Source organism: Belonocnema kinseyi, chromosome 3 (assembly GCF_010883055.1).
Source record: "Belonocnema kinseyi isolate 2016_QV_RU_SX_M_011 chromosome 3, B_treatae_v1, whole genome shotgun sequence".
NCBI classification, from domain to species: Eukaryota; Metazoa; Arthropoda; class Insecta; order Hymenoptera; family Cynipidae; genus Belonocnema; species Belonocnema kinseyi.
In genome coordinates this window covers 149,240,428-149,259,214 of record NC_046659.1, presented here as the reverse complement: position 1 = coordinate 149,259,214, position 18,787 = coordinate 149,240,428, and the positions used below count along the sequence as shown (strand labels likewise).

The 18,787-nt window shown below is 29.0% G+C and overlaps 1 protein-coding gene across 2 annotated transcripts in view; it reads right to left on the bottom strand.

The window, feature by feature from the left end:
• Positions 1-3,726: 3,726 nt before the first annotated feature.
• Positions 3,727-18,787, bottom strand: part of LOC117168774 (2-hydroxyacylsphingosine 1-beta-galactosyltransferase-like) — a 48,289-nt gene continuing 33,228 nt past the window's right edge. For both annotated transcript variants that reach the window (XM_033354553.1, XM_033354552.1), the window contains exon 11: positions 3,727-4,359. The gene's annotated coding sequence lies outside the window, so the exon portion shown is untranslated. The remainder of the gene's footprint in view (positions 4,360-18,787) is intronic.

Below are 18,787 nucleotides of genomic sequence, written 5' to 3'. Positions count from 1 at the left end.
ATTGGAGGTCTAGAAAAGGGTTTACATTCGGCCCCCTTTTTGTCCTACACGTTCAAAAAATGGATTTTTGTGCCACTTTGGAGGACTAAAAGAGGGTAGGCCGATTTTTTAAATTAAATAGTAAACGATTTGACCGGATACATCTTTAAAATTCCGGAGCATAGGAAAACAGTCGAGATCAGATTCGCATTGTGCATGAAAAGGAATATATTTCGAAAAAAAACAAAAGCACTTTCAATAAAATGAATATATTGTCCCACCTTGTGGACAAGTGTAATTAACAATAATAAAGTAAGATGGTCTGACATTGGTTCAGTCAGGAATCTCAATAGTAGATCGTTATCATGTAAACAACTCGAGGCTCGGTAGAGATGACAAAAAATATATTTTTCTGGAAGCTTTGTTCAAACTGTGATATGCAACGTTATCTTTGATAAGGAATAGACAATTTAAAATTTAGGCATCTATTACACTGCAATCTAAACTGCTTGATGGCAACTACCTCTGTCGATAATACAGATTCCTTTAAATTACTCGCACCCTTAATATAATACCTGGCTTAAGATGGTATCGTTTTAAAAAAAGATTATTCTTTCGAACTCTCTAATAGCTTATTGAGAAAGTAGCCGACCGGAAATTGGAAGTTCTGTGGTTCGGTTCCCAGCGGAGCGACGAGAGTAGATCTTTTTTAGAAAAAAATTTAACCATAACATTTAAAAAATTTATTTTTCATCTTCTCTGAGAATTACGTCAAGCATTTTCTGTTATCTGAAGAGTTAACTTGATCGATACGTTGCCTTCTATTTTGACGGTGGTAGAAAAAGGTATCTACACTGATTGATAGTAACTATCTCTGATGATAATACAGATTCCTTTAAATTACATTACATGAGTTATCTTCTATAAATCAGCAAATAAAAAGCTAAACATTAGTTTTGCTGTATATAATTTTAAATTACACAAAGTGAGGCAGAGTTCTGATTTGATAATACATTTGACAAATTTTCCAAATTCTGCCCTGGAAGAGCCGGAAATGAGTTAGTCTTAAGGGATATTCTCTAATCGTAGACAATTCGAATATATTTCTAAAAAATTTGATTACTTATCAGATATAAGTTGTGTAAGCCAAAGTACGTAAATGTTAAAGCTGGACACTTAAATAACTAACAATATTGTTGCTTTAAACTCTCAAGTAAACATTTTTTTCGAAAATATAAGGCATGCTTATCATATATATTAATTTTAAAAAAACATTACACTTACATTTGTAATTTAGGAATCGTATGGAGGCAAGAAATACAATTTCAGGAAAACTCTTCATTCTTTCTGAGTAAAAAAAATGAGAGAATAGAAATCTAATGTTTTTACGAAGTACTTAAAATAATTGATACTAGAAATGAGTGCGTGTACGAACTTTTATCGCCTCTATCAAAAAATAACGCTTTGTTCATTCTTCAAACTGAACCCAGTGGAAGAATGCATACTTTTGATATCACATTTCAAAGCTTTCCTTATTTGCTAATTGTATTACCCGTAAAACCTTCAGCGTTATTCAAAATTACGAGATGACTTCAAGGTTTTGTACAAAATGCGGCATTAGACATATTTGAAAATATTATAGATAATAACACTTTTTTAGGATCTGTTTTGGATAAAAACCAACAGATGGCGCCACATACCAATGAAGGCCTTTGTTCCTTGGTAAGTTACTTGCAGCCAGTAATTCATAGACTTCAGTAATTTTTTATAATAGCATAATACCATCTTTCGGAAAAGTGGGGGGTTGTTTTACCACTAGTCGGTCACATTTCTTTGATATCATAAACAATTTCTTTCTAATTTAAAAAAGTTTAATCTCTGTTATAAAATCGCAAATTCTGCATTAATGATTAATTAGTGATTAAAATTAGAAAATTTGAACTCTTGAAGCTGAAAATCTGTTTATATGTAGTAATATAAAATTCAATTGCAAATAAAAACACTAAAAGTGGAACCCTTAAGAAGTTTTAATCCAGATATTTCTGTTTTAATCGTTCAATAATTTAATTTAAAACCAGGACTACTACCTTTCTCGAACTCTTTCCCCTTCCTCTTCCCTCACTCATACTTCACCTAATTCTTCACTCCTTTCTTTCCCTCATGTACTATTTTTCCCATTTAACCATTCCTTCTCATTTTCTCTACTTACCCTCCTCTCACCACCCCTTATTTCTTATTACTTTCCCATCCTAATATCCCAACATTTTCCCTGCTCCCTGTTCTTTAATTTCTCCACACCTGTTCTTATTTTTCTCTCCTCATTTCTTCTCGCTTGCCCTACTTCCACTCCTGTTATTTCCCCTTGTTTAGCCTACTTGCCATTCCCTATATCCCCTTAATTCCCTTTATTTCTTCTCACTTCTTATAAGTCCCCTACTTCCACTCCTACAAATCCTCAGGATTTCCTCTACGGCTAAATATGTCCGGCTAAAGATACGGCTAAAGTGATGATGTTCAGGAGCATGATAAAAGTATGATTAAAGAAAATGTTAAGTCTATTGAAAATCATGACAAATTGACTGATGATCTAAAAGGCGGTGAAGAAATCCTTACAGCTACAAATGCACACAAAAAGAATTATATTCTTACTTCACCTATTTGCACAAACAACACTACAAAATATAAAAATATTATAGTAAAACTTTTTCCACATTAAAGAAAAAGAGTCGATCAATAAGTTTATAATTAAATTTTTTTGAAAAAAAGATCTTTCTCTTTTCGCTCTACTGGAAATCGAACCACAGGAATTTTGATTTGTGGTCAGGTGCTTTTCCATTAATCTATTAGAGGGATCAGAATCAGAACCTTAATTCAAGAAAAGAAAGATAATTTATAGCTAGGTGTTAATAGTACAAGTAATTATTTGAAATGAATCTGTTATATCATAAGTGAATGGTACTTTACCGACAGTCTATAACCTTGCAAAACCATGGAGGCAGAAAATCCACAATATCGATCCAGTTAGGAATCTTCAAAAACAGAAAATGCTTCACGTCTTAATCAGACTAGATAAAAAATAATTTTCTCAAATTTAAAATTAAATTTTTTCATGAAAAAAAGATCTTTCTCTTTTCACTCCACTGGCATACGATCCACAGAAGTTCTGATTTCCGGTCAGGCGCTTTTCCTTTAAGTTATTACTGACTTACCGCTTTTACTGACTGATGGTATAATATACAAAATTAGCAACCTCTTATTTTACAGATTGAGTTCATAATCATTCGCGATCAGTTGATAAAAATAGTTTCATTAGCATAATGCATGATAGCGATAGGGTGTCATTTTTGGGGAATAACATTAAACTCCTGATGGAATTATGCAGGGAGTTTTATAAAACTAGACACATTAAAATACATAATTTTTCATCCATGTAGTTTTTCTATGTTATCTCTCAGTTAAAAAAAATTGTTTTAAGTAACCTCTTTCTTATTTAAAAATTGTTTTATGGCCAACACCACTAAGTTTATGAGATGAATTTTAAATATAGAACAGTCATTACAATGTAGACATCACAATCACATCCAAAATAATTAAACAAAAAATCCGTATATCAAAAATAATCGCAAGCGACTGTTTTTAAAAATTTTTTATCCTTATAAATTAAAATAATATCTATATGACTGACAACTTTAATTCAAATGTTGCTTGGAAATTAGAAAACTTTCATTATTTTTACCAATCCTCAAAATCGTCTATTCCTTTTATGGGAATAAATGTACTCTAATAATTTGGATGATTTGGATGATGATCCATGTTGCGGATGAGGACTAGATGTATCTGGCTCATGTTCTCTTTTGAGTTTTCCAGGAAATGCATTGTTAAGATTTTTGTCATTCTGATTAACATTTAGGGATATTAAAGGTGACCTATACTTCCGGCCATGTGGCACTGTTACATATATGAAGTCGTTGGCTGGCCAACAGCCTGATGTTCCTGGCATTCTTCCTGGATACCACTTTTTGTGAACTTTTGACTTTGGACTGTTCGAATCGAAATCGCGAGCCATATAAAATTCGCTTCTCATTTCAGGTCGTACGAACCCTAGGTGTATCTGAACGCTCCATGGACTATGATTCAGAGGAACATGAGGGGACATGTGAGCTGGCGGGTCGACGAAAATACCATTATGTTTGTGGTACTCAAATGGTATATAAAATCCGTGGTTGGTAGGAGTTGCTTGGTTTACTTGATTATGATTTAGCCACTCGGGTAGATCGTCTACCGAACGGAGATCACTGATTTCTCTACGAAAAGTACATCCATCCTTCATTGATAAAATAATGTGGTTGGGAGGGAATTTGGAAAGGAATCCATCTGCACCTAATTTTGTAAGAGAAAAATTGAAATTGATGAAATTTCTCTACTCTAGTAATTTGAGTTTTAAGCAATTGAGAACAATCACTGGTCGAAAAAATATGAACTATGTATTCATAAAATTAAAAATTGATTTGCCGTTTGAGACACGGAAGCCAACGGATACCTTATTTTTTCAGTAAATCGATCTTAAAAAACCTGAAGTATAGGAAAAATCTTGAGATCGCATTCGTATTGTGCACGAAAAACTATATATTTTGAAAGAAATATATTTTTCGGAAAATCAATTCTTTGGTCATATTTTATCGACCAGTGTAACTCGAACTCCAGAGATGCGAGAAGCTCGGAAATCGCGAACTTCAAAGATGCGAGCTGGAAAGTGGCTCCCACTCCTGCGACGTTAAGATTTCGGAAGTAATGCGTGAGAACGCACCAGGCCTACTCAGCGCACGCTCCCGTCGAATTAAAGGCAACGCGCGCTCGTGCGCGCCATACTCTCACTAAGAGCGAGGGTGGATTGGAGAAATTGCCGCTCGCTACTTTCGAGCCGGGAAGCTCGCATCTGTGGAGCGCTTGTACCTTTGAAGCTCGCATCTTTGGAGTTCTGAAAAACCGACTATTGGGAGGAGGTGCTGGCCGCCAGCACCTCGACTACAGAAAATTCAAGGAATTACAACAATCAACCGCGCCAGAATTTTGGGCTTTTGTGGCCTCTCAAAAACTGCAAGAATTTCTTTTCAAAAACCAAACCCTGTCTCCTGAAAAGTATCCTTAAAATAACTTACGCACACAACCTAAATGTAAGCATGTTCGAATTTCATACTATTTTTGCGCTTCCCAAAAAACTCACAAATTGTTTCCAAAAATGAATCCTAACTCTTAACAAAAATCCCAAACAATAAAATTCGTAATAAGTACGAGAAAACATTTGCTGTAGGCGCGGGGTAGTTATGAGCTCACTACAAATAACCTCAGAGCAATCATTACAACAACAAAAAATAAAATATCACTGTATGGCTGGATATATCTATTAGAGCCTTGGAAAGCCTTTTGTGGTGATTATTTTTCATTTGGAATATTTTTACCGTTTTATTTTATGGAAGGTGAGACTAAGTTTATTAAATGTGATAGGGGTAGTTTTTACGTTTCATAAAATACTGCCGTGGATATAGATATATTAACTAAATTCTTGGAAAGTTTTCTTGGGTGATTATATTTAATTTTAAATTTGTCGGAGATTTTAGTTGAAGACAGCTGTAACTGGATTCTTTTAATTTTATAGGAGTACTTTCTAAGGGTTGAGGAATATTACTGTGACTGCAGATTAGGGTGGTTCCAACATTTTTTCTTCTCTAAATTGTAATGGAGGTAGACCGGAAATTTGTTTGTCAATCTCAACAAAAATTGCATTTCAAACAGTATTGTTGTTTTAATTGAATTATTTTCGGTCTCTTCCTGTTGTTTGAAAAAAATCAATTCCAACAGAAAAAGTATTTTACACAGTAGACAAAAACAAAGAGTGAAATAAATTACTGGCCTGTGTCCACACAAATTCTAAGAAAAATTTGCAATGCATTTTTGGACCACCCTAATGCATATCAAGTAGAGACTTTGGAAGTTGTGGCTTTTTTAATTTTATATAGCTTCAGCGGTTTTAGTTGATAAAGGGTGAGACTTGGTTCGTTAAATGTGATAAGGGTAGTTTTCCAGTGCTGTCCCATATTACTTTTGAGGTGAGAACATGAAAAATATTCTCAGAAAAGTCTTTGTGCTAATTATTTTTAATGGACATTTTTATGATTTTTAAGTTGAAGGCAGTCGAGCAGGGTTTTGTTAATTGCCTCAAGTGTGTTTTTTATTTTGTTTTTTATCAATACGGTGGGGCTGTGTGTTTAGTTAAGTTTTTCGAAGGCGAATAGTATGATTTTTTTCATTTGGAAATTTTTCGGCAGTGTTTTGGAAATCCTGCAAAATTATTGACCTTTGATATATATTTTTGTTTAATATCTATGTTTTTATTTAGGGGTTTGTGTTGGTGTTATGCGTTGTTTTTGGAACAATATAATTTGTTAATTTTAGAGAGCTCAAAACTAGCTCAGACTTTCGGTATATTTTTTCTCGTAGTTATTCCATATTTACTTCGTTGGGATTTCATTCATGGTTAAGGTTTATTTTTGGGAATAATTTGTGAGTGTTTTAAGAAGCCAAAAAATAATGCGAAATTTAGATATGCTTACACTTAAGCTGGGTGCGTAATTTCTTTCAAGGGTAATTTTTTTAATCTTTTAAATTTTATGTAGTGGAGATGCTAGATGGGCGCACTTGCACTTCAAAAAGCTTTCTTTTTATAAAAAAAATAAAAGAGCCCAAAAATCAGTATTGGTATCCAAGTTAACCCAGAAAAAGCCCAAACCTTTCATTTGCTTACATATAGTTTGAGTGCATATAATATTTTAAGGCTAGGTTCTAGGAGATAGGGGTTCTTTTTTGATAATTATTCTTGAAGTTTTTGAGACGTCAAAAAAGCTTAAAATTATGCCCGGTTGATTTTTTAATTCTTTAAATTTTCTGTATTGGAGATGCTGGCGGCCAGCACCTCCACCGTAAAGTACAGTTTTAAAAAAAAATAAGAGAGCCCGACAATCGTGATCGCTGCCAAAAGCCCAAACAAAGCCCACAATTCTGATATCTCTACATTCAATTTGAGAGCATGTTTAATTTGAAGGGTATTTTTAGAAGATAGAGGTTGTTTATTGAAAAAAAAATTTTCATTTTTGAAAAGCCCACAATTCTGGCGCTAATAATTTTTGCAATTTTTTAAATTTTATCTAGTCAAGGTGCTGGCGGCCCCAAAAAAGACGAAAAAACCTGAAATAATGGCATAAAGGAAATATTCAAATTATGATGTCGAGGTGCTAGCGGAACGCTCCTAATAGTATATCGTCATTATGTAAATAACTTGAGCCTCGGTAGAGATAAAGAAATGTGTTTTTCTGGAAGCTTTGTATAAATTGTGAGCAAATGCTCTTGCACTACTTTGTTAAATGATATAGTTATCTCAATAACATGTATACTAATAGTACTACACAGCGGAAAATTTTTGTTGTAAAAAATAATTTTTTGTCCTTTCAGCGTTATCTCGGCTGAGACACAGACAATTTTAAATTTACGCGTCAATTGGTAAAAATAAAGATATTTGAATTAAGAAAATAGGCATTTTTTCAAATATACACTGGAACCGCGTTTATATCCGCTACTCGAGAACGTAAACATTCACGAATATCCTCCCGGGAGGGGGATCCCACCAATGCTCCTCATCGGAGGGGAAATTGCTGCACTGCGCGCTGATTGGCTTGTTCGTCACGTAGTAGTGCAAGGTCGTGGATACTAACCGGATTTAAGTCAGAGCGGATACAAACTCGGTTCCAGTGTATATTCTGACGCACAGAAAGGAGTTCATTTTTTATTCTCATAAAATACTGCCCTACATACGTATGTTTCGGATTTTCATCATTTCCCCCCCTTAACAATAATGCACTTATTATTAATGGTTTATTATCATTCCATGATTCCAAATTAAAAGTTTTATTTTACAAAATTATAAAATAGTCTATCTTTGGAGAAACGGAAGTTTGAAATTAATTTTGCGGTTTATAATTTCAAATTGCAGAATGTGAAGCAAACGTCTGATTTGATGATATATTAGGATCGCTCTAGTATTAAAGACACACTTACGTTCAAAATGCAGGAATTCCATAAATGCAAGAAGTACAATTTCAGTAAAAATCTTCATTTTTTTAGGTTGACAAAAATGATAGAGAAAATAAATTTAATTTTTCACGAAGTTCTTAAAACAACAGACGCGATAAATGACTGCTATATATACCTTTTCCCCTTTTATCAAATGATAACGCTTTGTTTCTTTTTCAAAATGACTTTAGTGAAATAAATAAAGATTGTTGATCTCGCATCTCAAAATTTTCCTTATTTGTTAAATTTGTAAACCATAATCTTCAGAGTTATTAAAAAGTACGAGTTGTGTTCAAGATTGCGTGGTAGAGGTAATAAGAATAAAAAATAAGATTATCGTCTTTATCTTTCAAGCCGCTTTCTCATTCATAGAGATTCAAGAAAATATTTAAAAAATTGAAATCGCTACAATTTGGCATAATAAAATTCCACCGATAAATATGTCACAGTTTGTAATTTTTTAATTGTCTCCGAACTTTTTCAAGCTTTTGAAATAACTCCACCAGGATCATTCTTTTCGGCTGAAACGTCTGCTAATAAATTTTCTATCAAAATTGATCTTTCTTTGGTTAAAAAACTCATTATTTTTTCCAAATTCAATTCATTTGTGGAAGATTGGTCTTTTTTCGTAAAAAATTAACTTTTTTTTAAAAATGCAACTCTTAAGTTGAAAATTAATTTGTATTAGTTGAGGATTCAATCATTAATTTTTTTTTGTTTAATCTAACGTTTTTTTTTATTTTTAATAAAGATCCTTTTTCTTTGCAGGCTGATTTTATTTCTCAAAAGTTCATTTTTTTGGTAGAAGATTTATAATTTTATGTAAAACTTCGATTTCTTTTTGGCTAAAAATTAATTTTTTATACTGAAAATTGACCTTTTTTTTTAAATTTAACTGACTGATTCAAAACAAACTTTTGTGTAGAAAATTTGTCTTTTTGGCTTAAAAATTCTACAATTTGGTAAAAAATTATTCTGCTTGGTTGAAAATTAAACTATTAATTTAAAAATGTATTATTTGGTATGGTTTCTAAGTGCACAATATTTATTTGGAAATTTATGAAAATTGTTGAAAATTTTTTTTGTTCAAAATTAATCCCCGTGGTTGAACATTCAACTATTAGATTCCAAATTTATGTCTTTTGTTGAAGATTCATCTTTTTTTGGTAGAAAATGCATATTTTGTTAAAAATGCAACTGGTTGAAGATGAATAATTCTAGTTGAAACTTCGTTATCGTTTTGGTTAAAAATGATTTGTCTTAACTAAAAATTAAACACTTGTGTTAAAAATTTTATGAATTGGTAGAAAATATACTGTTACGTTGAAAATTTATATTTTCTGGTTGGAAATTCAGTTGTTTTTTTAGAAAATTTGTTCTTTCAAATTTTATTCTTTGATAAATATTGAACTTTTTAGGATCCAAAACTCAACTATTCATTTGAAAAATGTTAGGAATGAAAAAATAAACAAAAAAAGTAATAGAATAAAAGGTGGAATAACGTCATGTTTATTATTCACAGTTTAATCGAAAATTGAGGAAATTTGTGGAAAATTCGTCTTTTCTTATAGAAAATTGAACTATTTGGTTTAAAATGTATTTGTTTTGTTGAAGAATTGTGTTTTCTAGTAAATAACTAATTTTCTTTGTCGATAAGTCAACTGTTTCGATGTAAACTTATGTATTTTGTTAAAAATGAATTTTTTAAAGAGAATTAATTTTTTTTTAATTATTCTGTTTTAGTTACTAAATCAATTATTTTTTTGTCTTCTGGGATGTTTTTCAAGGAAAATTAGAATCCCACGTAATATTCGAGGAAAAAATTGAACTACCACGCAGGATTTAACGCAAAGCTTGACGTGAAATGCCAGGTGAAATTTTACGTTGAGTTCCATAAAAAACGTTAAACATTATTTTTAATTGCAAATATCATCTAAATCGCGAGAAACACTTTAAACAGTTCTACGTAAATTCTTTAAATTTACAATCCGAATTTCACGTGAATTATTGTTTGAATTTACCACTCCAATTTCACGTGAAAGTCCTTTAATAACGGTATATGGAATTCCAAGTGAATTGTTTAAATTTACTATTTAAATTTCAAGTAAAATTTCTCTAATAAGCTAATATGACATTCCCTTTGAATTTTTTGATTTTGCCATCTGATTTTCACATTCAATTCCCCTAATAACCCCACGTGAAACTAGAACGTAGATTTCCACGTTAATTGTTTAAATTACGCATTTCACGTGAAATTCCTCGCACAATCCCATGTGGGATTCCACATGCATTTTGACTTGAATTATTTAAAGTTACCATACTAATTTCACGTGAAATTCCTTTCAAATGAAATTTCATTATTAATCCCGTGCGGTTTTACATGTAAATTGTTTACATTTACCATTCGAATTGCACGTGAAATTCCATTAATAACCCTATACGAAATTCCACGTGAACACCTAATAACTCTACTTGGAATCTTACGTGGATATTCACGTCAACTGTTTAAATTCGCCAACAAAATTTCCCGTGAAATTCTGCTAATAACCCCATGTGGAATTCCACGTGCATTTTGAAATCATAGTTTAAATTTACCATGCGAATTTCACGTAAAACTCCTTGAATAACCCCATGTGGATTAGCACGCGAATTTTTTTAATTTGCCATCCAAGTTTGACCTGAAATTCCATTAATAATTTTATGCGGATTTCCACGTGAATTGTATAAATTTATCTTCTGAACTTCACCTGAACTTCCACTAATAACCATACGTAAAATTCCACATAAATTGTTTCAATTTACCATCTGAATTTCACGTGAAATTCCATAATTAAACCCATGTAAAATTCCACATATATTGTTTCAATTTATTATCTGAATTTTACGTGAAACTCTCCTGATAAACCAACGTGGAATTTAACGTGGGTTTTCACGTAAATTGTTCAACTTTACCATCCGAATTTCAGGTGAAATTCCATTAATACCACATATAAAATTCGACATGAATTGTTTCAATTTACCATTCGAATTTCACGTAAAATTCTCCTAATAGCTCAACGTGGAATTTGACATGGACTTCTACGTGAATAGTTTAAATTTACCATCCGAATTTCAAGTAGCAAATTCCATTAATAACTTAATGTAAAATTCCACATGAATTACTTCAATTTACAATCCGAATTTCGCATGAAATTCTCCTGATAACTCCACGTGGAATTTAACGTGAATTTCTACGGAAATTTTATAAATTTACCATCCGAATTTCAACTGAAATTCCATTAATAACCCTATGTAAAATTCCACATAAATTGTTTCAATTTATCATCTGACTTTCACGTGAAATTCTCCTAATAATTTAACGTGGAATGTGACGTGGATATTCACGTGAATTGTTTAAATTCATCATCGGAATTTCACGTGAAATTCAATTAAAAACCCCATGTAAAAATTCCACATGAATTGTTTCAATTTACCATCCGAATTTCAAGTGAAATTCCGTAATTAAACCCATGTAAAATTCCACATGAATTATTTCAATTTACCATCCGAATTTCACGTGAAATTCTCCTAATAGCTCAATGTGGAATTTGACGTAGACTTCCACGTGAATTGTTTGACTTTATCATCCGAATTTCAAGTAAAATTCCATTAATAACCTCACGTATAATTTCACATAAATTGTTTCAATTTACCATCTGAATTTCACGTGAAATTCCATTAATAACCCCATTTAAAATTCCACATCAATTGTTTCAATTTACCATCCGAATTTAACGTGAAATTCTCATAATAACTCAACGTGGAATTCGACGTAGATTTCCACGTGAATTGCTTAAATTTACCATCTGAATTTTATGAAAAATTCCATTTATAACTTAATGTAAACTTTCACATGAATTGTTATAATTTACTTTCCGAATTTCACGTGAAATTCCATTAATAACTTAATGCAAAATTCCACATGAATTATTTCAATTGACCATCCGAATTTCACGTGAAATTCCATAATTAAACCAATGTAAAATTCCACATAAATTGTTTTAATTTATTATCCGAATTTTACGTGAAATTCTCCTGATAAATCAACGTGGAATTTAACGTGGGTTTTCACGTAAATTGTTCAGCTTTACCATCCGAATTTCACATGAAATTACATTAATACCACATGTAAAATTCGACATGAATTGTTTCAATTTACCATTCGAATTTCGCGTAAAATTCTCTTAATAGCTCAACGTCGAATTTGACATGGGCTTCTACGTGAATTGTTTAAATTTACCATCCGAATTTCAAGTAGCAAATTCCATTAATAACTTAATGTAAAATTCCCCATGAATTACTTCAATTTACCATCCGAATTTTGCAGGAAATTCTCCTGATAACTCCACGTGGAATTTGACGTGGATTTCTACGGAAATTTTAAAAATTTACCATCCGAATTTCAACTGAAATTCCATTAATAACCCTATGTAAAATTCCACATAAATTGTTTCAATTTACCATTTAACCAATTTTAACATTATTTATTATAAATAATAAAGGCTAATAAAGCCTAATAATTTACCGTGGAATGTGACGTGGATATTCACGTGAATTGTTTAAATTCATCATCTGAATTTCACGTGAAATTCTATTAAAGACCCCATGTAAAAATTTCACATGAATTGCTTCAATTTACCATCCGAATTTTACGTGAAATTCCATGAATAACACCATGTAAAATTCCACATGAATTGTTTGAATTTACTATTCGAATTTCACGGGAAATTATCATAATAAATTAACGTGAATTTGACATGGTTTTCCACGTGAATTATTTAAATCTACCATCTGAATTTTACATAAAATTTTATTAATAACCCCATGTAAAATTCCACATAAATTATTTCAATTTACCAACCGAATTTCACGTTTAATTCCATGAATAATACCATGTTAAATTCCACATGAATTGTTTTAATTTACCATCTGCATTTTACGTGGAATTCTACTAATAACCCCATGTAAAATTCCACGTAAATTGTTTCAATTTACAATTCGAATTTCAAGTGAAATTCTATTAATAACGCCATTGGGATTTCCACGTAGATTTTTTCTCCTGCATGGGCATCGTATGCATATAATGTAAAAAGACGTACTTTTTTTGTGGGCTTAAAGTCAGAGGCCATACATCATAATCAGGGGGTCAACTTACTTATCCGCCGCGCTCTAAAGTTAATTAGCAAATTAGTAATTTTAATCGGATGACGCATGCGCATCTCGAGGGATACAAGCAAACCCTCTTAGCGGACGGTAGCCGAGCCACTCTGTCGTCCACGAAAAGGGAGAGGCAGTCATATCCTGGAAGAAGTCGGCTTAATTGCGTCTAATTAATTTAGGGAAAAACTTCTTGGCTATTTTTCAGCCCTTTTTCGTTAGACTGCGAAGTGTGAACTCATGTACTTAATATACCAAAGACTTTCATTATTTACTGTTGACCATTTTCTTTCCCGAGTCACTTTAATAATGAAAAATTGTACAGTCAAAAATTAACTTTATTGCCTAAGCTGAGTTTCCAGTTCTCTAATCTAAAATGCTGAAAGTATTAAAAATGAACTTTAATTTTTATTTAAACCAGTTTTGGTTGAATTTTTTTTTCTTTTGAAAAGTCTGAGATTATGTTTTTGATTAATAGTTCATCTTTCTTGGTTTGAAATTTTATAACTTTGAAAAGAATTAATCTATTTCGTTATTTTGGCTTCCAACTGAAAATTCAAATAATGTGTCCCATAAGGGTTTACATTTTTTGTACCTTCTTTCCTATTTCTTTACACGTCCTTTATACACTTACTTCGTGGTGTCAGGAGGACATTTAGTTTAGGGTGGTTTCCGAACCACCAAGAGCAACAGCTTGAAGTACTTAGAGAAAACTCTTAAGATTCATTTCTTTGACTGCTAATTAATCTTCTCTTCGAATATTTAATTGTATGCTTAAAAGTTGAAATCCTTTTTTGAAATTTAATTTTTTTGCTTGAAGAATTATGATTTTAGTTGAAAATTAATCTTATTGGTCAAAAATTATACTATTATTTTATTGGGTAAGACTTTATATTTTTTTATTTCATAATCAAACTATTTGTTTGAAAAAGCATCTCTTTCAGTTTAAAATTTAAATTGTGGTTAAAAATTCTCATTTTTGGGTAGAAAATTGATCTAGGATAAAGAATTCTTTTTTTGATCGAAAATGTTCTTTTTCAACTAAAAATTCGACTATTCAATTTACCGATTCAGCATCTTAGTTGAAAATTTATCTGTTTGGTAGAAATTTCAACTATTATATTTTTGTTTGAAAATTAATCTTAGTAGAAAATTAATCCTCTTGCTTGAAAATTAATTTCTTTTTGGTTGAAAAGTCTTTTATGTTTGAAAATTCATCTCTTTTAATAGAAAAATCATACTCTTTGGTTAAAAATGATTCTTTTTTAATCCATAATTCAGCTGTTTAACAAAAAATTGTTTTTCAGGTTTAATACATTTGTTTTTTATTAAAAATTTAAATCTTTTTGGAAAATGTTTTGAAAAATGGGGAAAAAGTTAAACTACTTTGGTACAACTTCATAAAGTCATTTGAAAATTTAGGACTTTGTTGAGGATTAGTTTTTTTTTGAAAATTCATCTATTTTTTTCAAGAAAATATAATTTTTGTTGTTAAAAATGAATTTTTTTGCATTACAATTCAACTTTTTTGTTGAATAGTTGGTTGCAATTTAACTTTTTTTTCAATTCATATTTTCTGGTTAAAAACTCAATATTTTGTTGTTAAAAGTTTTGGTTTTTTACTAAATATACAAGATCTTAGCAGATTATTCAGTCTTTTAATTGAAAATTATTTTCTTTTTTAAAAATTGACTCATTTGTGGGCAAACAGTCTTTTTTTTAAAAAAATTCATCCCTGTTGGTAGAATTTTCATCTTTACCTTTAAAAATGAAACTGTGGTTGAAAATTAATTAATAATGGTTAAGATTTATTCAATTTTGTTAAAATTTCCTTCTTTGGTGAAATTTCGTCGTGGTTTTGATTTTTAAACAAACTATCTTCTTAATGAAATATATCAACTATTAGACTTTCTCCTTAAAATTAATTTTTTTGTAGAAAATTCAATAACTTGGCTTGAAGTTAAACTGCTTTGTGAAAAATAAAATTTGTTGAAGACTCATCGTTTCATTTGGAAATTCTTCTTTTTAGGTTGGATTCAAATAGTTTTTTATTTAAAATTTAAATCTTTCTGGATTGAAAATTTAACTATTTTGTTAAAAAATTATTCCTTTTGTGTTACGGATTTAAATAATTTTGTAGCAAATTAGCATTTTTTTTATATAGACACAAAATCTTTTCCGTTTACAATTACCATATTTTTGAGAATGAGAATTCATATTTTCGGTTAAAAATGTGAATTTTGGTTTGAAGTTGAATAAAAAATTGTTAAAAATTTATAGATTTATTAAAAAATTCATGCTTGAATGTGTTTGATTTTTTGTTCGAAATTAATATTTTTTTTAGAAAACTGAATTACTTGGCTTTAAGTCTAAACTCAACTGTTCAAAATTCTTAATTTTAATTGAAAATTCAGGTATTTTGTTGCAAATTTGTCTTTTTAAATTTAAATTTCATGTATTGTTTCATTTAAAATTCGACTATATTGGTAAAAAAAAACTATTTGATTGAAAATTAAGTTGGATTAAAATCAATTTTAGTTGTAGATTTATCATCTGAGTTGAAAATTAAACTATAAAAAATTCATAATTTTACTTGAAAATTCATGTATTTTGTTGAAAGTTTCTCTTTTGTAGTAGAAAATTTATCTTCTTGGCTGCAAATTATTCTTCTTAGTTGAAAATTCATCTTCCTGGTAACAAATTTTACTATTATACTTTTAGTAAAAACTTGTTTTCTTTTTTAGTTTGAAATTCAACTATTTGATTAATAATTTAACTATTTTGTTAAAAATTTGTTTTTCTGTGTTTGAAAATTAATTTTTCAAAAGAAAAACTGAACCATTTAGGTCAGAAATTGATCTTTTTAGTTTTAAAAATCGTTCTTTTTCAGTAAATTTAACACTTACATTTTTCATTGAAAATTAATATTTTTTAGTTGAAAATTCAAATATTTGTTGAAGAAATAATCTCGTTCAATTGAAAATTTATCTTAATGGGTAAAAAAATTAAGTTTTATGGTTGAAATTTTTGTCTTTAGTTGCAAATTCAGATTTTCAGTTAACAATTCAACTTTATTGTCGACAATTCTGCGTTCTGAGTAAAAAGTTCAACTATTTGGTTGAAAATTAACTAGTTTTTGATTTAAAAAGAAAATCTTTTCTGTTTAAAGTTTCATCTATTAAATATTAAAAGAAATCATATGTTTTACTTAAAAATTTTATTATTATATTTTTAATTAAAACTTGATCTTTCTTACTTGTAAATTTAATTATTTTGTTAAAAAATTGTCCCTTTTTTAGGTTGAAAATTCTATTATTTTGGTAGAAAATTCAACTTTCTGCTAAAAATTTTTAAGCTCGAGTTGGGTAGTCTTTTGTTTTTTGAAATAAATTTTGGTTGAAGATTAATAATTTTAGTAGAAAATTCATGTATTTTTTTGAAAATTGGTCTTTTTAAAATGAAAATTCATGTACTATATTTCATTAAATTACTTTAGTTAAATATTCATCTCTCTTCTATATTAATTTGAATTTTAGTAGAAAATTTAAATATTTTTGCGAAACATTCGAGTGTTTTGTTGACAATTCACTTTTTTGCTGCAAATTTATTTTTTTTTCTTATTAAAGGATTTTTTGCGAAAAATTTATTGTTTTGGGTTAAAAATTCAACTATTTGGTCGAAAATTCATATGTTCAGGTTACAAACTGAACTTTTTTGTTAAAAATTCGTATTTTTGAGTTCAAAATTCAATTATTATGGTGGAAAATTTAAAGTTTTTATAAAAAATTCAAATTTTTTAGTTAAAAATGCAGGATTCAATTATTTTGTGGTAAAGTTGCTTTTTTAGTTGAAACTTAATTTTTCAGTTTAAAATTCAACTATCTGATTGAAAATTCATGTATTTTATTAAAAATTCGTCTTTGTTGGTAATTTTTTTGAAAAATTCTATAATTTGGTTGAAACCTTAACTATTTTGTTGAATTTTTTATTAAATATTTATTTTTCAAACTGAAAATTGAACTATTGAAGCCAATGATTAATACTTTTGTTTCCAAATTAATTTCTTTAGTGAAAAATTTAACTATTTGATTGAAAATAAACTTTTTTGATGAAATTATATTCTTTGGTTGAAAAATAAATTTTGTTGTTGAAAAATCGCTATTTTTAATTATTCAATTTTTCTGTTAGAATTTCTTGTTTTTGGTATAAGGTTCAACAACCTGGTTAAAAGTTAAAATACTTTATTAAAAATTTAATTTCGGTTGAAGATCCATCATCTTAGTGGAAATTTTAAATACTTGCGTGAAATAATATGCCTTATTATATAATTCCATTTTTTTTAAAATTAAATATTTTGATGGAAAATTTATATATTTTTTTCATTGCAAAATCAAATATTTTGGAAAAATTCAGCTATTTAATTGAAAATTAACGGATTTGATGCAAATTTATATTCTTTGATAGTAAAATCAATCTGTTTGTTGAAAATTTGTTATGTTTAACTATTACATTTTTTGTTAAGAATTAATCTTTTAGAAGAAAATTTAATTGCTTCGTTAGCAGTTAAACTATTTTATAAAATATTCAATTTTGATTCAAGATTTATCATTTTAGTTGAACATTCAACTAAATTGTTAAAAATTGTATTTTGGTTTAAGATTCAAAATTTTAGTTGGAAATTCATGTATTTTTTTCTTTAAATTCAAATATTTTGGTATAGAATTTAACTATTTTATTTAAAATTAGCTTTTGTTCTGAAATTTTTCATTCCTCGGTTGTTATCTTAATTCTGTTGTTAAAAATTGTTGTTTTCAACTATGATATTTTTCGTTTAAAATTAAACTGTTTTTGTAGAAAATTTAACTACTTGCTCAGAAGTTGAATTACTCTATTAAATTTTTTAATTTGGTTGAAAATTTATAATTTTAATTAAAAATTCATGTGTTTTGTAGATCATTTTTCATTTTAAATTGAAAATTTATATTTTTTTCTAAAGAAAATTTCTTTTTGTTGTAGTATCGACTATCAGCTATTAAATTTCGTGTGAAAAATGATTTCTTTTTACATTAAAAATTCAGCTAATTAGTTATAGATTCAAGTAATTAGTTAAAACTTGATTTTTTCTCAAACTGAATGTCCATGTATTTTTTTTATAAATTTTAACTATTTAGGTAAAAAATTAAACTATTTAATTGAAGATTAACTTCTTTGATAAAAATTGATAATCTTTTGGATGAAAACTGACTTTTGATGTTAGAAATTTCTAATCTGCAACAATTACATTGTCTTTTCAGAATTAATCTTTCTTAGTACTATTTTATTTAAAAATTAACCTTTTTAATGAAAATTAGTTATTTCAAACTATCACATTTAACGTTTAAAATTAATATTTTTTTTTGCAGAAAAAGTTTAAAATAGAATTTTATTTAAAATAATGTATCTCCCTATTTTCTGAAAAATATCCTTATTTACCTTATTTTTAGAGCAT